Genomic DNA, 22,540 nt, shown 5'->3' on the forward strand with positions numbered 1-22,540 from the left:
ATTGAAGGAGGTGTCATTATACTCTTCTTTCGAGGTGGCACACAAGCCTGCCTGGAAGGTGACCTTGGTGGAGTAGGGCAACTAGTGGAAACACCAGGAGTCCTAGATGTGGAAACGGATTGCACAGGGTCAGACCCCTGTGAAGGTGGCATAGCGAGACTTGGATCTGAAGCACCAAGGGTTCGCTGGACATCCTCTCCGGGCAGGGACTGGTTCACACGCGGACCATCAGTTTCAGCTTCCGTCTTGCCAGACTTCCCAGCAGCAAGAGACTGAACCCTCTTAGGATTTAAGGACCCAGACCCTGTCACACCAGAGTGGGAGGGTAGTGTTGCATGCAGCTGAGGAGGTGCATCATGATTTGGTCAGGGTAGGTTTCCAGTGGCCACAGGAAGTGAAACATCAGACACCTCTGGGTAGGAGGTGCCAGACTGGGCTGGCACCTTGGGTGCCCTCTCAGACTCTGAACTGAGTCCAGAGGGCTCTTGTACTGAAGGACCGAGAGCAGAAAAGGATGATTTTACAACTGAAATTTTGCTAGGAGGATGATCAGTATTCAAGGAGTCTGTTGAGCCACGATGATGTTTTGAGGAGGTCAGACTTGATTCAAGACAACCAGGCAAGGATTCAGCCATATTAGAAGTAGTTTCCTTATCAACGTTGACTTTAGCTGCAAGAAGTGGAGGTTGCACAACTTGAGATGGTGAGACAGATGATGGGACCACTGGAGATGGTGGCAAAGACTGGTTTTGTGACCGCTCTACGACAGGATGACGTGTATGTCTATGATGGGACAATATTGATGCATATGATTCCCCATTCCTCACAACAGACACTAGTGCTCTAGTTCGAGCTTCAGCAAAACTGCTCTTATCCCTGTGTCGAAGAAGCAAAATTTCTTTTTCTAGCCGAAACCAGTCACAGACAGCCGAAGACGCAGGGTGCACCCCAGGGCAGTGGATGCAACAAGCAGGTCTAAGGCATCCTTTGCCTGGATGAGTGGTATCGCCACAGTTAACATACTGCCACGAGGCCCTGTTGCATCCAATGACAGGTACATCCAACACTGGATTTAAGCTTAACTTTAAGGGAGAGCCAAGCAACTTTAATGGAAGAAGGAAGAGCTGTACAATCAAATGTGAGTAACAAGGATGGAGTCGGAGTAATAATACCATTAACTTTCTTTTGGAACCTTTCTACTTTAACAACACTGTGGATCCTTAGTTCATCAAGGAGCTTGTCCTCGGAGTACCGAAGAAAGGCCCGGGAAAACACAACTCCCCAACACTGATTGAATGTTGCATGTGGGACACAAGAGAACATCATACCAGGATATTTACATTTTTCAACCAGACGAGAACCCTCTTCAGGGGATGTAACCTACACCAGGAGGCCACCATCCCCGAGGTGACATCTTTGGCTCCCTCCCACAGATCGATATAATTTCTTGATGAACTGTGAAAATGACGAGGGCACTAATGGGTTGACCACCTACGGCACGGACTACATAATATCGTGGGAAATCGGTCCTCTGAAAAATACCTGGAAGGACTTCGCGGGTAGGTCCACAAGATGATGGTAATTGGCGATGGTATTTTGTCTTAACTTGCCCCACTGAAAGTGAACCGTTGGAACCAGGCAGGTAGGGCTCCAGGGTGGCTAAATATGATGGGCCACCCGGTCGTACAGGTGTCTCACACAAAGAAGGCCATGAAGAATCGCCAGGGACAGAACCAGGGTCGTCAAAAGAAGAAAAATTTACCGATGCCACATTACAAGGACCACCTTCATTCCCCCACCCCTCCACCCACCGCGGAGCCCAACAAGGGGAGGTCATTTGCCAGGGATGACACCACTGGTGATCCCAGAGGTAGCGGAAGAGTATACGCAGGTAACCACTGGGGGACCTGGACAAGGGTGACTCCAGGACGATAAGAGCCACCAAGCCCCCCAGTGCCTGCTTGACCCTAGCCAACGCATGACCATTCAATTGACCTAGCCGGGCCTAACCAGGCTGCCCAACTAGCCAGAATAAGGGACCGAAGAGGTGTATTGCTAGCTGCAGGGCGCATCGTGCAGCATCGCTCAACCTCCAGGACTCCCATCTCCTAGCATTACAGGACGCCACGCACGGCAAACACGTGGGGAGGCACAATCCCCCCCTAGATGGCAAATGGGCAGGGACTAACATCGCCAGCAGGCCTCCTCCACCAGTGATGTAGAAGGTGCTTGGTCCACGAGACCGACAAATATCGAACCCTACAAAGGTAGGCATGCCTCCAAAGTAGGTGGAACCGCCAGCCACGTTTCAAGCCCCGCCATCACGTCTAGGTGACCCCCTGCAGTGGGGCACTCTATTGAGAAGTGCTGTGTGTGGGGAGCCTCCCCACACATGAGAGTTGCACTCTAAACTAGGGCGAATAAAACCTGTGTATAAAGTCAACAACTGTGAGGGGTAAAGAAGGTATGGAGTTGGCTTAGCACACCCAATCTCTTGGAAGCAGATTTTACAAGAGATGCGAAATGATTTTTCCAAGATAAGTCCCGAGTGAATGAAATCCCAAGCATGTTCAAGGATGATGCAGGATTGAGCTGGATATTATTAAACATTAGTGGGTACTTCTGTGGAAGATTGTGTCGGGTTGATAGGTGTAAACACTGAGTTTTTGATGCATTAAAAACAACAAGATTATTTTTACCCCAGTCAGAGATACAAGCCAAGTCAAATATTAGGTGTGCCATAACCTCAACTGCTGTTTGTTGAAGTACCGTATTTAGCGGCATGTAAGACGCAGCATTGTGAAAGACGCACTCTAATTCTGGCAGGGCAGTTCTGTGAAAAAAAAGTTTGCCCCAACCAAGACTGCAGTAAGGTTTCTTGATAAGAGCCATTACCACACAGATACACACTCACCTTTCAGAATCTATTCATTACTGATCATCAGCCTTTGGTTTCTTTTTTTTATATACAAAGAATGGTACAGGAAAAGAAAACAATGCCCCTTCTTGACAAAACGTGACTGATATGAGCCACTATCACTTAGATACACACTCACCTTTCAGAATCTATTCAGTACTGCTCATCATGCTTTAGTTTCTTCTTTTATGTACAAAGAATGATACACGAAAAGAGAAAACAAAACCCCGTCTTAACAAAACGTGACTTCAAACCATGAGGCCATCTCAACTTTGTTGATAAATATGTATCAGTAAACTGATATAAACACTGTTTTTAATATCTTATGAATTTAAAACCACAAATGAAGTCAATAAACTCTGTTCTTTCATTCACTGACAAAAACATAAAGTACAATGAATGTTCACATCAGTTCATTTATCCTAAAAGAACCCCGTCATATTCCACACCTGTTACGGAATTTCCTCACATTGTCTTGACTCAAACACAATATCAGACTACTACCATCATTAATCATGCACTCTAACCAACCTGTAATTACCTCCACAAATAATATAAAAAGGTAGCACTTGTAAATACACAAATTACAATGTTTTACAACCAAAGTTCAATATACCAAGGCTGCTTGGGAAGAGGATAGACAGCTGTTTTTACTCTCTTCTCTCAGCATCACTCCTTCACTGTCAGCTATGTTTGCCTTGCAGCATCAACAATTAAAAATACATGCTTCACTGATCATAATTTACTATAAACATTCATTTCAAAACATACTGAGTATGGTGAAAACATCCATTGTTACACCTTAGTAACATTGCTGCCTCCCAGTCGCTAGACAGCAGTCTCTACCCCTTCCTCTCAGTATCACTTCCTCACTGTCTGTGATGTTTCCCTTGCAGCATCAACAGTTAAAAATACGTTCTTCACTGATCACAATTTACTAAAAACAGACATTCATCTCAAAACATGTCGAGAATGGTGAAACTATCCCTTAGCAACACTGCTGCAAACCAAGCGCTAGACAACTGTCTCTACCCTCTTCTCCCAGTATCACTCCCTTACTGTCAGCTGTTTTCCTTGCAGCATCAACAATTAAAAATGCATATTTCTCTTATCAGAATTTGCTAAAAACAGACATCCGTCTCAAAACATTCGAGTACTGTGAAAACATCCATTTGTGGTCTTAACACTGCTGCCTCCTAGTCACTATGGTACACACACACACACACGCACACATGTACACACCACATGCAACATTCGCTCGCCTCTGAAACATTTACATCAGTCCGTTTTGGAGTACCCAGTGGCTTTATTATATGCCAAAAACATCAAAATGTATTTGGTTGTTCAATATAAATATCATCACTTAAGGACATGAAACATCTCAAACAATTTATTCATCCAAACATCATCAGTGCAAGACTAAAAGTGTACAGCACCACTGATCCTAAATTTTCCTTGGTTGCATCTGTCATGATCACCTAAAACCTATATTCACTTCATATTACTGACATGGTGAAAATTTCACTCGTCTTCAAATCCTGAGAATTCATCACTACTTTCCCCAAGTCCTGAAGCATCACTGGAAGTCATCACCACGGTCATCATCACTGTTTCACTGTCACTCTCATGCAGTAAATGGTCCTCAATACCATCCATTGAATTGCTTATACCACACTTCATACGACTTTAACTTGGCAATCGTTTTAACTGAGCACAGGCGATATTCAGACTTGGGGCATTTGATTCAGCCCACATTAACCTCCTCAGTACATGTTTCCTGAACTGAATAAAATCATATGGCGAGCATGAATAAACTACCCTATAAAATACATTGCTGGGCTGAAGGGATTATAATAAGCGGATTATCAGTTCCCTAGCCTGACTCTTCCCACTTCTACTTCCTTAACTACACCCACACCAAACTCTCACCCACACCTTAGGATTCTGGTCGTTTCGGCCGTAACGTCCAAAATGGCAAACAACTTTACAACCTAACCTAACCTAACCAATTTCGACGTTACGGCCTAAATGATCCCCATTGCCGATCATGAGAGCTTTGCTTAGGCAGCAGAGATGCAGAGAGTGAACGTTGTCAGTCATTCTGATCGCTTCGTCTGCTAAGAATACAGCAGAAATGGCGGACGCTGATATGAATGCCCGTCAGGCACTGCTATTTCAGATATTGCATCAGTTATTCTACTCACTGATTTTTATCCTATTTTCATAACAAAATACTGTAATTGGGTGTGCCCTGAGTTGCATAGACATTGCTGAAGTACTTCACTTGGCTGAAAAAGTGAAGCTGTAACTTCAGGCAGTACTGTTTAACGTTACAACTGTTTTTCCTGTTTGTCGCTATTGGTATAATAAGACTGTTCACTTCTATGATACTCTTGTCAGGCATGAAACAAAATGTCACTAAGACAAGCCAACCATATGAGGGTGATTGAATTTCTATATGCGACGAAAATCAATTCTGATGACTTGTCAGGTTCGCTTGCCAGCATCTCTCCAGTGTGACTGCTTTGCTAGTTAGTAAGTGGATGGCAAGCAAAGTGGTTATGATTGCCTTTCAGAAGGTTAGCAGACAGTTCACCAGTGAGCATGTTAGCTTGCTAGAGTAGGGTGTACGCTAGACGCTAACCTGCTAAGTTGCTAAACCCCTTGACGGTATTGGCCAGTTGAGCTGAAAACAAACAGTGAATGCTTTGTGTTCTTGAACTTGCGTGTTTTAATATCTACCGCATATATACACTCACAAAAAGTTCACAAAAGTAACTGACCTAATTAGGGTTCCTGAATTTCCATATGTGACGAAAGTCTGTTTTGATGACTTGGCAGTTTCACTAGCCAGCATCTCTCCAGTATGATTGCTTTGCTAGTTAGTGAACGTATGGCAAGCAAAGTGGTCATGATTGCCTTTCAGATGATTAGCAGACAGTTCACCAGTGATCATGTACGTTAGCTTGCTGGAATAGTGTGGATGCTAAACTGCTAAACCGCTAAATATCTTCACGATGTTAGCCAGTTGAGCTGTAAACAAACCCGCGAAAGTTTTGTGTGTTTCTGATCTCCCGTGTTTCTTAAATCTGCTGCATATACACACTAGTGTATAGTATTTTTAAAAATCAAATCAAATCTGCATACTGTAGAAAACTCCTGTGGTTGCTAAGCAGTGACATGATCACCTTTATGAGTTTCTTCTCAATGGAGCCAAACTAACCTGCCTCAGTCTAGCGTGCAGGACGCATGGGGATATTTTAATGTAACTTTGAGACAAAAAAGTGCGTCTTACATGCCGCGAAATACGGTAACCGCTGAGATGTACGTTGTGGGAACCGAATGGAAAGGTGAAGGGTGGAATCATCAGCGTACGAGTAGATAGGGTTAGATGTTCAGCTGAGAAGGTCTATCTACCTATCTATTCCCAGACACCTCAATCCCGTTCGGGGTGGCCACAAACAAATCGTCTCCACGTTGCCCTATCCCCCGCCATTTCACTGCGCCACTCCCAACTCACACCCCCCTCTCTCATATACCTCTCCACCCCATCCCTCCATCTCATCCTCGGCCTCCCCCTCCCTCTTCCCCCCTCCACTTCACTCACATACACTCTCTTCGTCAGTCTTTCACCCTCTATCCTCTCCACATGGCCAAACCACCTCAGTGTATTCCTCCTAACGCTTCCTATCACATCCACATCCACACCACAATGCTTCTTTATATTCTCATTTGTCAGCCTGTCTCTCCATGACTCCACAGGCTCCTCTTAAATAACTCATTTCCACTGCTCTCACTGTTCACTTGTGTCTTTCCAGTAACGTCCAAGCTTCACTTCCATACGTTAGAGTTGATATCACAATACTGTCATGTAGTAACTTTTTCACTTCCATGCTCACTTCCTTGCTTCTTATCACTGCTTTCAGGGAACCAGCAACCTTTCTTCCCTGCTGTACCCTTTCAAGCACTTCACCCTCCAAACCTCCATCCTTACTCATCACACTACCCAAGTACTTAAACGTTCTCACATTTTCCAATTCCTCACCATCCAACCTCGCTGTACATTCACTTACTTCACCTCTCTCAAAGACCATCACTTTTCTCTTCCCTACATTCACTTTTAGATTCTGTTTCTTACACACTCTCCCAAACTCATCTACCAAGCCTTGCAGCTCTCCTTCATCTTCACTTAACAACACAGTATCATCTGCAAACAACAGTGCAGGGAGTTTCCAAACATTACCCTCTCTCACCAGGGCCACTCCAACATCCACTACCCTACCTTGTACATCTTTTATTACCCCATCCATGTACAGATTAAACAACCATGGAGACATGACATCCTTGTTTCAACCCAACCTTCAAAGAGAAAAATTCACTCAGTTCACCATCCACACGCACTGCAGCCTTAGCACCATCATACATACTCTTCATAGTATTCAATAACTTCCCATCTACTCCATATATTCTTAATACTTTCCACAATCCTTGTCTATCCACCCTGTCATATGCTTTCTCCAAATCCATGAAAGCCGCATACAACTTCTTTCCCTTCTCTAGAAACTTTTCCACTAAAGCTCTAAGAATGAATATCTGATCTACACAACCTCTTCCCTTCCTGAAGCCTCCCTGTTCTTCTCCAACTAATTCCTCTGTTCTTTCTCTAACTCTGTCAGTAAGTATCCTACCATACACTTTTCCTATTATACTAAGAAGAAAAATGCCTCTATGATTACCACACACTTCTTCTTCCACTTTTCCTTTGTACAAGGGAATAATTATACCTGACTTCCAATCCTCCAGGACTCTACCTTCCTCCCAGGCCAATCTGCACATCTTCCACATCCATTCTACTACTATCTCTCCCCAATGCTTCAGCATTTCACCACACACTCCATCAATTCCTGGGGCTTTCCACAATTTAACTTTCTTCATTGCTTCCACAACTTCTAACCTACTGATTTCTTCCTGTCTTCTCACCTCCCTCCTTCTCCCAGCCATTCCTCAGCCACTTATACTAGCATTATTTCCATCCTCTATGTTCAACAATTCCTTAAAGTGTTCTCTCCATCTGCTCACTTTTTCTCCTTTCTCCACTAGTAATCTACCATTTTTATCTTTCACTCCCCTGTTAACTTCACTTCCACCCTGTCTTACTCTTTTCACCTCTTTCCAGAACATTTTCTTACAGTCCTTCCACTTTACACTCAAGTTCCTTCCAAATTCCTCATCCGCTCTCTTCTTACTAATCTTTTCATCTCTCTCTTTCTTTCTACATATAACTCTCTCTTCCGCCTCTCAACTTCTTTCACGCCCTTATTTCTCATCCATTCATTGTATGCTTTCTTCTTTAGTGCCACAGCCTGTCTCACCTCTTCATTCAACCACGCTGTTCCTTGCACACCCCTCCGTCTTCTCTTCATCCCAAACACCACCTCACATGCTGCACATATTTCTTCTGTAAATATCCTGCACACACCTTCCACATCCCCCATCTGCTCCAATTCATATTTGCCCAATCATTTTCCACTTCTCTCTTATACTCTGCCTTTTTCTCATCCTTTTGTAACCTTTCCACTCTCCTTACAAATACTCCTTCTTCCCATCCTTAACTTCTTCTATTTCTCCATTCTAATTGGACCTTGATTCTGGCCACCACCAAGTAGTGGTCAGGAAGTCCACTCCCCCAACCTCTATAAAGTCTTGCATCCATTACACATTTTCGCATCCTTTCATCCACACACACATAATCAATCATTGCCTTCCTTTCATTCAGTTCACCACCCACCCTTCTCATCACTCGCCATGTATACCTGTGGATCATTTTGTGCCTGAAGAGGGTATTGGCTATCACCAATCCCCTCCCAGCACAAATGTCCACTAACGCACTGCCATTCCCATCTATCTCAGCAGGCACACCCCACTCACCAACTATTCCATCCACCTTCACATTCCCTACTTTACCATTCATATCACTGATCAAAAACACTCTCTCATTCCTTCCAAACTTTTCCATGCACACTTCCACATTTGTCCAGAACTGAAAAGGTCATTGATGAATTAAAGGAAGAGAGTTGGTGATAGGACAGAGTCCTGAGGAACACCACTGTTGATAGATCTAGGAGAAGAACGATGGTTGTCTACAACAGCGGCTATAGAACGACCAGAAAGGAAGCTATAGATGAAGGCACAGATAGAAGGATAGAAACCGTAAGAGGGCAGTTTGGAAGTTAAAGATTTATGCCAGACTTGATCAAAAGCCTTTGAGATGTCAAGTGCGATGGCAAAGCTTTCGCCAAGGTCCCGAAAGGAGGATGATCAGGAGTCTGAAAGGTAGGTGAGAAGATCGCCACAGGAGCGTCCCTGACGGAACCCATACTGACAATCAGAAAGAAGGTTATGATAGGAAAGATGCTTTAAAATTTTTCTATTGAGAATTGACTTGAAAACTTTTGAGATACAGGATGTTAAAGCAACTGGACGATAGTTAGAGGGTTGGGAATGGTCACCCTTCTTTGGGACTGGCTGAATGATAGCAAACTTCCAGCAAGAAGGAAAGGTACAAGTTGACAGACAAAAGCGAAAGAGTTTACCTAGGCAGGGTGTATGCACAGAAGCACAGTTCTTGAAGACAACAGGAGGGACTCCATCAGGCCCATATGCTTTGTTAGTATTGAGGCCAGTGATGGCAGAAAATACATCAGCTGAAGAAATTTTAATGTCAGCCATGAGGAAGTCTGAGGAGGGAAGTGAAGGAGGAACAGCACCGGAATCATCTAATGTGGAATTGGAAGAGAAAGTCTGAGTGAAGAGATCTGCTTTATCAGTAGAAGAAATAGCGACAGAGCCATCAGAACAGAAAAGAGGAGGGAAGGATGATGAGGTAAAGTTGTTAGAAAGGTTTCTGGCAAGGTGCCAGAAGGAGCGGGAAGAAATCGAGTTGGAGAGTTGAGAGCATTTAATACAGATGAAATTATTTTTAGCACAGCGATGAACAGACTTAGCATGATTCTGGGCAGAAACATAAACAAGAGAATTTCAGTACAATTTACTGATAGACAGGTATTGTCAGATTCATATATTACCTTCAATGCCGCAAATATTCCCATCTCCAAAAGTACTGAAATTCTCGGAGTCTCAACAATACCCTCAGCTGGACCTCTCATGTAAGATCACTTGCTAACACCGCCTCAAAGAAACTTGGATTATTGTACAGAGTCCGTAACTTCTTCACTGAAGTGCAGTTAGCTATAAAATATAAGAGTCATGTGTGCTCTCAGCTTGAATACTGCTCACCCTTGTGGAATGGATGTGGAGAGGTTGCATTAAAACAACTAGACAAAATTCAGAACAAAGCTGTTAGAATTATAAATAACCCTGCTATTACTAATAAAATATCTCCCCTACAAGTAAGAAGGAATGTTGCCTCCCTTGCATTATTTTACAGATATTTTTATAGCAAATGCTCAGACGAAGTTGTGTCCACTGTGCCACCTCTCCATGCCTTCCCTCGTGCTACACGGGCATCTGGTAGCGCTCATGACTGGATTGTCACTCAACCATATTGCAGAACTTCTGCCTATCAGAGTTCTTTCATTCCCCGAAATGCATCTCTCCGGAACTTGCTTCCCCAGAGTTGTTTCCCTCCAAACTTCAACCCACAACTGTTCAAGTCTAGCTGTTACAGATATTTTACGAACAGAGGACACCAGTAATCTGGTGTATGGATTATTATTATTTTTTTTTTTAAATTTGTTTTTCCTTCCTCTGGTCTGTTATCAAAAAAAAAAAAAAAAAAAAAAAAAAAAAAAAGTCATTATCATGCTTTTTTTTTTTTTAAACTAAAAACTTCATTACAATGCACCTGAGCTGGTCTCTGCCAACAATAATGATGCAAACTCTGTGGTTTCTGATAGTTTTCAGGGATTCAGAGATAAGGCCCTAATCCCAGGTCATGGAGATCATTAACTCTCCATCTCCTAGCTTCAAATCCCCTTGTCTCAAGCCCATCTTGGGTCTCTAAATGGTACGTGTTTCTTCCTTATTGTTCCCTTTTCATAATTCTATTAATGCCTCCCACCTACGTCTTTACAAATTCTATTTATGATTTTATGCTCTTTTTCAGTCATATTTTGTGAAAAATATTTTCCACAGACGAAATATCCTGACACGAATTGGTTATATTTGGATTCATTGTCTCAATGAAGCAGTTGGATCAGATTACTAAGCGTGGGATTCAGTGTAGCCTATATATATTAGTTTATTATTGTAAATACTGGATACTGTAACTATACCTTGTATAGTTAATAGAAACAAACATTTATATTATATACTGAACTGTGTAAAGGAAATTAAGAAAGAAGCATTAAAATAATCAGTTAGTGGCAACAACTATCCAGTTACAGTTTACAGGAACTAGCTTGATATTCATCCACCATTTTTCACTTCATTAGACCTGGCTCTGAGAAGTCAGTAACAGTATAACCCCCGTGGTGTAATGACATATTCCTGTTCCTCTTAAAGAATCAACATAATTGAGTTTTGATTGTTCCAGAAAGATTTTGGTGAAAACCATAAACATTATCATATAAACAGGCAATACAAATTTATACGGTGATAATAATAATGTGTAGTAGGTGGTGGTGACCATCATCCAATCACTTGATGTAGAGCTGCCCACTTCTTCCTTAGCCTTTATCATTCTATTTCTGTGTCAGCCCTCCTCTCTTCATATTTTTCCCATTTTTCCTGTCACTTCTTATTGTTTTTCTTTCCTTTACAGGTGGCTTTACATTGAGTGACAAGCCAAATGGTTTCCTGTAAGCCTAGAAACCATTTACTACGCTGGGTGGTAACCATATAACCAAATCATACGTGCTCCCTACGTGTCAACAAGTGGGTTGGTGGAGGATTAGTGCCCCTCCCCATAAAACAAATAACTCAAAGTCAAATGGCCACCTCTTATGGGACTGTGGCATCTGGCAATAGATAGATAGATAGATAGATAATAATAATAGTCATTACATCAAATGACCTATCATAAAATCATAACTGTACTGACTCGGACAAGATTGATTATACTGTATTACGCCCACTATATAAGTTCGCTGCCTAAATATGAATCGTTGAGTACCACTGACAGTATGTAGGAAAGATTTGTTATTCAATGTGTGCGTTACGCTGCTTACCATCCAAAAAAATCCAACATAAGTTTTAATTATTTAACGTACTCATCCACGTGTAAATAATGATGACTAATTAATGGCTCTCGTACTAAAGCAATACTGATTATAAGGGAAAGTCATCGATTTAATAATATATTAAATACAAGTATACTTATTTTCAGAGTGATGTCACATTTTCTTGGAGGAGGCAATGCATCTGGTACTGTACTAGTGAGTATAAAAATAATAAAATAGCCCTCATTAATTACGTTGTGTGGAAGGATGATCAGGACAGACAACTTAGGGCAGTCGTGACTGGAATTCCATGACAAATTTTATGACACTGGCAATTAAAATGTGTTTTTTTACACTCATAACTATAGTTTTCTAGTCTATCTATCTATCTATTGCCAGACACCATAATCCCGTAAAGGGTGGCCATTTGACACTGAGTTTGTTGTTTTACAGGGAGGGGCACCAACCCTCCACCAACCCACTTGTTGACATGTAGGGAGCACGTATGATTTGGTTATATGGTTACCACCAGCATTGTAAATGGTTTCTTGGCTTACAGGAAACCATTTGGCTTGTCACTCATGCTTTCCTATAAGTTAACCATGAATCATCAAGTGGTAAGTCATAAAACATATCTAAAAACATATCTATCTATCTATCTATATATCTATAGCCCGACGCCCTAATCCCGCAAAGGGTGGCCGCAGACAAAACGCCTCCAAGTCACTCTGTCACCCACCATTTGACTCCCCTCCCCCCAACTCACCCCCCCCTCCCTCATATACCTCTCAACTCCATCCCTCCACCTCATCCTCGGTCTACCCCTCCCTCTCCCTCCCTCCACCTCACCTACATACACCCTCTTAGTCAGTCTTTCATTCTCCATTCTCTCCACATGTCCAAACCACCTCAGTGTATTTCTCCTAATCTTTTCAACCACATCCACATCTACCCCACAACGTTCCTTCACTTCTTCATTCGTCAACCTGTCCCTCCACGTCACTCCACATGCTCCTCTCAAGTAACTCATTTCCACTGCTCTCACTCTTGACTTGTTCCCCTCTTGCAAGGTCCACGCCTCGCTTCCATACGTCAGGGTAGGGATTACAATACCATCATGCAGTGACTTCTTAACTTCCATACTCACCTCCCTATTTCTCATCACTGCTTTCAGTGTACCAACAACCTTTCTTCCCTGCTGTACCCTTTCACGTACTTCATCCCCCAAAGTTCCATCCTTACTCATCACACTACCCAAGTACTTGAATGCACTCACATTCTCCATATCCTCACCATCCAACCTCACTGCACACTCTGTGACTTCATTCCTCTCAAACACCATAACTTTACTTTTGTTTACATTAACTTTCAGCTTCCTCCTCCTACACACTGTCCCAAATTCATTCACCAAACCTTGCAACTCCCATTCATCTTCACTCAACAATACTGTATCATCAGCAAACAGCAACAACGGAAGCTTCCAAATCTCACCCTCATTCATTAGGGCCACCCCCACATCCACTGCCCTACCTTGCATCTCCTTTACAACCCCATCCATATATATATTAAACAGCCATGGAGACATCACACACCCCTGTTTCAGTCCCACATTGAGATCAAAGAACTCACTCAGCTCACCATCCACTCGCACCGTAGCCCTAGCTCCCTCGTACATACTCTTCACAGCACTAAACAATTTCCCTTCCACTCCATATATTCTTAATACCTTCCACATACCTTGCCTATCTATTCTGTCATAAGCTTTCTCCAAGTCCATGAAGGCAGCATACACTTTCCTTCCCTTCTCTAAATACTTCTCCACTAAACATCTTAGAACAAATATCTGATCTACACACCCTTTTCCCTTCCTAAATCCCCCTTGTTTTTCTCCAACTAGCTCCTCTGTCATATGCCTAACCTTATCAATGAGTATTCTACCATATATTTTACCAGTCACACTAAGAAGGCAAATACCCCTATGGTTACCACATTCTTCTCTCTCCCTTTTTCCTTTGTACATAGGAACAATTATACCTGATTTCCAGTCCTCTGGAACCCTTTCCTCTTCCCAAGCCAATCTACAGAACTTCCATATCCACTCCATAACAATCTCACCCCCATACCTAAGCATTTCACCACACACTCCATCAATTCCTGGGGCCTTTCCCAGCTTAATCTTCTTCATCGCTTCCACTACTTCCGACCTACTGATCTCTTCCTCCCTCCTCTCATCTCTTCTTCTCCCAGCCATTCCCCAACCACTTATACTCACACTGCTCTCACTCTCTACATTCAACAAATCCTCAAAGTGCTCCTTCCATCTCCTCAATTTCTCTCTCTTCTCCACCAACAATCTATTATTCCTATCTTTCACTCCCCTACTATTTCCCCTTTCACACTGCCTTACTTTCTTTACCTCCTTCCAAAACAATTTCTTACTCTCCCTCCATTTCATACTCAAATTCCTCCCAAACTCTTCATCCACTTTCTTCTTACTCTCCTTCACCAGTCTCTTAACCTCCCTTCTCCTGCTCACATATACCTCTCTCTTCTCTCTCTCATCTTCTCCCCTACCTCTACTCGCCAACCATTCACCATATGCCTTCTTCTTTTGTTCCACAGCTCGTTTCACCTCATCATTCCACCATGCTGTCCCTTGCACACCCTTGCATCTCCTCCTCACTCCACAAACCGCCTCACACGCTGCGCTTATCTCTTCCGTGAATATCTTACATACATCTTCCACCCCTTCCATCTGCTCTAGCTCATACCTTCCCAGTCTTTCTTCCACTATGCTCTTATACTCTGTCATTTTCTCACTAACTTGCATTCACCATATGCCTTCTTCTTTTGTTCCACAGCTCGTTTCACCTCATCATTCCACCATGCTGTCCCTTGCACACCCTTGCATCTCCTCCTCACTCCACAAACCGCCTCACACGCTGCGCTTATCTCTTCCGTGAATATCTTACATACATCTTCCACCCCTTCCATATGCATCAATTTATTTCGATGTAAACTAAAACATCAGTATTCTGTACTGGCTCTGCAACAGTAGCTGAACTCAAGTATGCTGAGATGTCCTTCTGTATGGACGGTAACTAATCTTACACTAGGCATACATTTAATGAAAACCACCTTAGTTTACTATGAAACTAATAGCACAACATTTTGTGACAACTATAATAAGGATGCAACATCAAACAGTACATACAGAACACTATTAGGTTCCCAAGTACAAATAATCATTGTTTCTTCTGTTTCTTAATAATATCAATTTTCTGCTTCTCAAGCACAGAGATTTTCTTCCCCAGAGGATCTTTTCTCTCCCGTCCCTTGTCAGTTTGTGCCTGAGCATTCTGCAATTCAGTCCTGGACATTACATGTTGACGAAGAGCATTTGGAAGTTTCTGATTACCCTCAGAATTTGGTGCATCAGCCACTGTGAATGCAGATCTTTTCATCTTGATCTCTCTTTTTATATCTTCCATTTTCTTAATCTCCTCTGACTTTCTTTTGCTCTCTGTTGCCTCTTTCTCTTGATGCTTTATTCTTTTTTTTGCTCATCTTCCCTTGCCTTTCTCTTGGCCTCAAGGTCAGCTTGGTATTTCTGGTAAGAATGCCTCTCTGCTTTCAAAAGATCTGAAGTAACTGGGATGCCCATTACACCACCAGCATTCACAAGATGATCTTTCACAATTTGCAAGGCAATGAGTGTTTCTCCTCCAAGGCTCTGACCATGGACTGCAAGAATAGACTTGATAATGGAAAACCCACTTTCGGGGGCAGCATTTCCATGACAGTCCACACACACTTGGCAAACGCAAATAATTACGGGAATTTCTTTCTTCCCTGCTCATCTTTCACCTCACCAATGTCTGCCCAGTACTGAACAATCCTCCTTATTTGGTGTTAAGATGGGCTCTTTTCCTGGAGTCCAAGACCAAACTTTTCATGTACCGGTACATGCTGCCAATAAGAGTCTTGTACTCTAGTAGAAGTTTGGGGAGTGACTGTTTTAATGTACATTTTCTGTGGAATGTGTTCTGTTTGATAAAGCTTCCACTGCTTTCTCACCAAATCACACAGGTCTCTTGGTGTTGTGGATAGATCTGCCTGGAACACGGTTGGCACAACATTCTCTGGGTCAAGGGTATGGAGAACTTCCTCAATGTTGGGTGTTAGTTTATAGATGCTTGCCAATGAGGATGGGTCATCTCTTCTGGGTGTAAAATGTATGCTTCCATCAGGTCAGGCACATCAAATGGGAGATTTTCCTGAAAGTAAGATACAGCAGTTCTATAACACTTCAAACTGTTCTCTCTGAAGCTGTTGCCTTTCCTCACTGCTGCCCTGCTGAATTAAAATAGCCTTGGCACATGTCCCACTGTCTACTGCCTTTAGGCTCATGTGATTCTCAGGTTTGGTACAATCTAGGGAAGCCAGAGTGGTTATTGATTTAAACTTTCATTGAGGTGGCCCTGAGGTATGCATGAGGACCTTCTCTGGGGCAAATTTTGTCAACAACTGACTCAGTAGTTGGCCCAACCAATCATATAATAAATGGATCACGGGCTCCTTCTTCTGAAATTTCAAAATGAAGCACTTAAAACCCTGGACAATGAAGGCAACAAATGCGAAGTAAGCTGAGGAAAGGTCTGCTTTCAGAATATCTGAAATTCGTTTGTACATCTTAAATGTCAGGACCAACTGCCTAGCCCCGGGCTCCTACGCTCCTCATGGGGCAATGTAGGATTGGATGATGGATGGATGGATGGACTTAGCAGGTGATTCAATCTCCCCCTTGAAGTTCTATTGCTTTGGCAGGAACACGAAGGAAGTACTCCTGTTGAATCTTCCACTGCGCCAAGATTCGAAGTACAACTGACTTCAGAGCTAACCACCTTGAGGTCATATGGCGTAGCACACACCAAGCTGTACAATGAGTGACTTCTTCCAAGGATACATAATCTTCCCGTCTGGCACACTAGACAAAGAATTAATGAATGTCACAGACAAACTGGTCAATGTCCATGTCCAACTTCGTAAGCAATATTCTCAATACATTACGAACATGAAGAAGTGAACAGGATCTGTAAGTTTTGTTCTGCAACTATCTTCCTGATTAACAATCAATTTCTTCTCAAAAGACAAACTGGCTCTGGGTCCACCCACCCCAACATGATGCATTTACCATGTATGCCAGTTCATCTTTTGACCAAACTGCACAAAGTGAATGACCAGATCTTCTCTTGGCCAACGGCCATACCACGTTGAGTACACCGCTTCCCGTTCGATCAGCGAAGTTAAGCAACGTTGGGTCTGGTTAGTACTTGGATGGGTGACCGCCTGGGAACACCAGATGCTGTTGGCATCCCTACGTCAAGTGGGGTTGGTGGAGGATTAGTGCCCCTCCCTGTAAAACAATTAACTCTACGCCCTTGGCCACCCCGTTTGGGATACATGGTGTCTGGCAATGAATGAATGAATGAAATTTTATCTTAAATGTCGGGACCAACTGCCTAGCCCCGGGCCCCTATGCTCCTCATGGGGCAATGTAGGATTGGATAATGGATAGATTATTTTTTTTAATGTTATTTAATGCTTGTTGCCAATTTTAAGCAAATTTTATGAGTTTTATAATTTTACGTCATGCAGAAAGGTCTGCGATGTTTATATAAGCCCATGCAGACAACTCTGAGCCTTGTATGACTGATGGAGGAGTCAGAGTAGGTTTGCACTCTCTCTCCAGCTAACATAATGGATAATTCGATAATTCTCTCTCTCCCTCTCTCAATTCAGTAGTGAAGGCACAAGTGGGACGAAATTTCTGCATAAATATGGGCCCACTGCAATTACTCCTGAAGAATAAGGGTGATGATGATGTATGGGGAATTCTTGCATTCTGACATCCTATGTACAAATACAATGTATCTTTTTGCGGCACTGAAAAATATATGAACTGAACTCAGTCAGATAAGTATAATCAATCATTTCAGTAATAATACTGTCCAGTAAAAGTAGAAGTACATTTTGATCCTCAAATAACATGCTTGGATACACACACACACACACACACACACACACACACACACACACACACACACACGGGTCGCCGACAGAGACGGACCTCTTCCAGGATCGTGGGGAAATAATCGCCGAATCACCGATGAAAGGAAGCTGAGCCTAATTGTGACTGTGTCAATGAGTGCGTGAGTGGTGGTCCCGTTGGACAGTAATAAATAAAAAAAACGCGGTCTCGGTCATAAAAGTGACAAGATAAGGTGAAAACTGTCTCCATATGGTTGAATCATGGAGGAAACGGACGGTGCATTGTTTACGATCAGTGAGAAAGAATTTGAGGGCTTTTGTGAAGAGGATGTGGGAAAAGGAAGTATTAAGTTGAATCAGACAAGAATAGCAGGTGTAGAGAAAACAGCGGAGAGGAATGACCAGGAGATTAAAAAGGTATCGGCAGTAATTAAAGAGAGTTACAGGAACGGACCATAGAGCAAGAAAACGAAATCAAAAGTTTAAGGAGTACACTGAAAAAAATCTGTACACGTAGTGACGAACAAGAAAGGGATGTTACTGAATTAAAAGTGACCAATGAATCAGCCTTGAATGAAATAAAACAGCTTAAGAGAGAGAATAAGAGGTTGGAAGAGGAAAGGGACATGATGAAAAGCAAACTAGATGAGTATGAATCCAAATCAAGAATACAGGAAGAGCACATTAAAAAAATCAAGGAGCAACATAAGGGGTGGAAGAAAATTCAGGAAGAGGGAAATGTAAATTTGAGAGAGATTATAGACCAACAAAGCAAGGAAAAAGTGGAGAGGCAAGTAGTTAGGGTGTTGAGAAGTAGAGAATCTTTAGTTAGAGATGTAGCAGATAAGAAAAAACGTATAATAATTTCAGGAGTTAAAGAAAAACGTATAACAATAAGATCAGACAGAGAAAGAGAAGAACTGAGTAAGGTTAAAGAAATAATATCAATAGTCATGGAGGAAAACAACAAAGCTCAAGAAGAGATTGAAGAGGTGTTTAGGTTGGGAAAGTACAAGGAAGGAGGGGCAAGGCCATTGAAGGTAAAATTTAAGTCCCAAGCAACAGTTAACAAAATTATCAGTAGAACATGGAAACTATTGGACAAGGAAGGGTTTAAAAATGTTTGGATAAGGAGAGATGCAAATGAGGAAGAAAGAGCTAAAATAAAGGACTAAGTAAAGGAAGCAAAGGTAAAAAACGAACAGAGAACAGAGAAAGAGAAGACAGTGTTTTAATGGAGAGTCACGGATCAGAAGTTAAGGAAGTGGTACCGGCGGAGAGAAGGAGAAAAGGGGGTATAGAAAACATCAAAAATCATTGGAAGGTGGCATATACTAATATTGATGGTTTAATATCGGCATGGAATGATGACGAATACCAGGAGATGTCAGATATGGTTAGCTATTTACACAAAATAATTGAGAAAAGCAATAATATAATTTTGATGGGTGACTTTAACTGTAAAGAGGTGAACTGGGAGGAATGGTACTCAGGAGGCGGCGAGAATTCGTGAGGCACTATGTTATTATATATAATAATAATGTGATGACGCAATGGGTCAAAGAAGAGACACGGTTTCGAGGTGAGGACACACCAGCAAGGTTAGACTTACTATTTACCGAAGAACCTGATGTAATAGAATCACTGAAATATTTCTGTCCTATAGGAAAAAGTGATCATGTGGTCACTGAGTTCCAGATGATAATAGGGAACGTCGGGCCAAGAGACGAGCTTCATAGACAGGGAAGATACAACTTCGGGAAAGCAAATTTTACAGGACTGAGAAAAATTTTTCAAAATGCGGATTGGAGAAAATTCGGAAAAAAAAGAGAGATACAGAGGAAGTGAGATATCTTTCTAGACCTCTATAATTTGGGAGTGGAATAATTTGTACCAAGAGTAAGGGGGAAAGAAAACAGGAAAATGGAATGGTTCAATAGAAGGTGTATGATAGCAAAAAAAGAGAGAGATAAGGCATGGAACAACTGGAGAAAGAGAGGTAACAACAGAACAAAGGAAGAATATGAAAGAACTAGAAATGAATACACAAGAATACGTAGAGAAAATAGAAGGTGTATGATAGCAAAAAAAGAGAGATAAGGCATGGAACAACTGGAGAAAGAGAGATAACAACAGAACAAAGGAAGAATATAAAAGAACTAGAAATGAATACACAAGAATACGTAGAGAAAATAGAAGGTGTATGATAGCAAAAAAAAGAGAGAGATAAGGCATGGAACAACTGGAGAAAGAGAGGTAACAACAGAACAAAGGAAGAATATAAAAGAACTAGAAATGAATACACAAGAATACATAGAGAAGAAGAAAGGAATTTTGAAAAAGGTATAATAGACAAATGTAAGGACAAACACAAACCGTTTTATAATTTGTTAATGGCAAACCAAAACAAAAGAAAGGAATCACCAAACAGAAAGTAAAAGGAGAGGTCTATAAAGATGCAGCAGTGCAAGCTGAAATAATGAACAAATGTTTCCAATAGCTTTTCACTAATGAAAAGGAGTTTGTGCAAGGGGAGAGAGTGATTAGAAACGTACCAGTGACAAATATAAAATTGGAGGTACAGGAAGAGTATAAATTACTGGAAACTCAAGATGTAAGGAAAGCCCCAGGACCTGATGGAATTTCTAACTGGGCACTGAAGGAATGCAGAGAACAACTGGTGGATAAAATTCACAGTTTAATTGTGTGTTTTCTGGAAGAGGGGAAAGTGCCACAAGAACGGAAGAGGGCAAATGTGGTACCAATTTATAAGGGAGGAAACAGGGAGGAACCCCTGAACCAACCAGTATGGTTGCAAAATTGTGTGAGAGAACCCTGAAAGACAGATGGATAAAATATCTAGAAGTGATGAATATTTTGGCTGAATATCAGTTTGGATTCAGAAGTGGAAGGACATGTGTTTCCAACTTGTTGAGTTTTTACTCAAGAGTGATTGATGTGGTACAGGAGAGACGGTTGGGTGGACTGTGTATACTTAGAGAAGGCCTTCGACAAGGTACCTCATAAGAGACTCATGTGGAAACTAGAGCATATGGCCGCTTTCACACGAGGCCACCGGTGGCCGCAACTGGTGGCTCAGTGTGAAGGGACCGGCAACTAGTGTAGCCTATGAAAGCTCCGATTTGAAAAAATGCTTTACAGCGAGTGGCAGACACTAGTTGCGCGAGCGAGCCACCGCCGGGAGCTGGTTGTCGGCCGGGCAACCACAGTGGCCTTGTATGAAAGGCTCCATTGAAAACTATGGGAGGCAGGACCTGGAGCACAGGCGTCTTCGTCGTGGGTCTACCCCCCAAAGGCTGTCGAAGAGAAGAGGAGGACAGCATGGGGGCCAAACAACCGCAAACCCCCCCGGCCCCTCACAAGGCTCGAGTACCTGGGAGTGGCTTCGGTCACCCGGGCAAGTACCACATCTCCCAACACAACACACACAACAACACCGTTTTTTCTACACCGAGAAATGACTCCCTGGCTACCATTTCTCGACGACTTCTTCTAGCCGGGGACATTGAGAGCAATCCAGGACCCACCAACAAATACATATGTCCAACATGATAAAAACCTATCATGTCGAGCCGACAGACAAAGGGTTCAGTTCAGTGCAATTCCTGCAAGAACTGGACCCATTACACCTGTACAACACTTGCATCCAGAAAACATTACACAAACACCTGGACCTGCTCCTTATGCTCCTTCCCCCCACCCATCAACCCCCCTTCCAATCCTACTCCTACTTCCTTCACACCTCCACAGCCAAACCCACCGACCCTTCCCACACCATCCAGTCCCCCAACTCCTCCCATTGCAACCCATCCTAATCCACCTCAACCCTTACCTCCATCACAACCTCCTCCTAACCCTTCCCCTCCACCCACACCACCTCCCCCCCGTGCTGCAGCAGCCAACACACATCGCACACACAACATAAACATCCTTCAGTTAAACATACATGGCATAAACACCAAAAAACATGAACTCAAACAATTCATCAAACAACAGAACATACACACTGCCATCTTACAAGAAACAAAACTACACAGAGCACAGAAAACACATGACATTTCATAACTTCACCACCATTTGACAAGACCGGGCCGACGGCGGCAGCGGTGGACTCATAACCCTGGTACACAAATCCATCAACTTTGCAGATACAAGTGCACACACAAAGTCCCTTCTCCCCCCACATGACACCACAACAGAAATACAATCAATTAAAATACGCACTGGCAAACAAATCACACATAACAATCATTAACACATACATTCCCCCCCCAATTGTCCCCCACAGTACCACATAATTACTCTCCACAGATACACCACATCACTAACATACCCAACATCATCCTACGTGGTGATTTCAACACCAAGTCGT

The 22,540-nt window shown here is 42.6% G+C and overlaps 1 protein-coding gene and 1 non-coding gene across 4 annotated transcripts in view; one reads left to right on the top strand and one right to left on the bottom strand.

Moving 5' to 3' along the window:
• Nucleotides 1–22,540, bottom strand: part of TyrRS-m (Tyrosine--tRNA ligase, mitochondrial) — an 817,527-nt gene that overhangs the window by 571,218 nt on the left and 223,769 nt on the right. The window lies entirely within an intron of this gene.
• On the top strand, nt 17,352–17,470 carry LOC145401559 (5S ribosomal RNA). The gene has a single exon (XR_013897647.1). It is a non-coding gene; the product is annotated as a 5S ribosomal RNA (ribosomal RNA).

This window comes from Coenobita brevimanus, chromosome 55, assembly GCF_032717465.1.
Source record: "Coenobita brevimanus isolate Jiangsu-jjx chromosome 55, ASM3271746v2, whole genome shotgun sequence".
NCBI classification, from domain to species: Eukaryota; Metazoa; Arthropoda; class Malacostraca; order Decapoda; family Coenobitidae; genus Coenobita; species Coenobita brevimanus.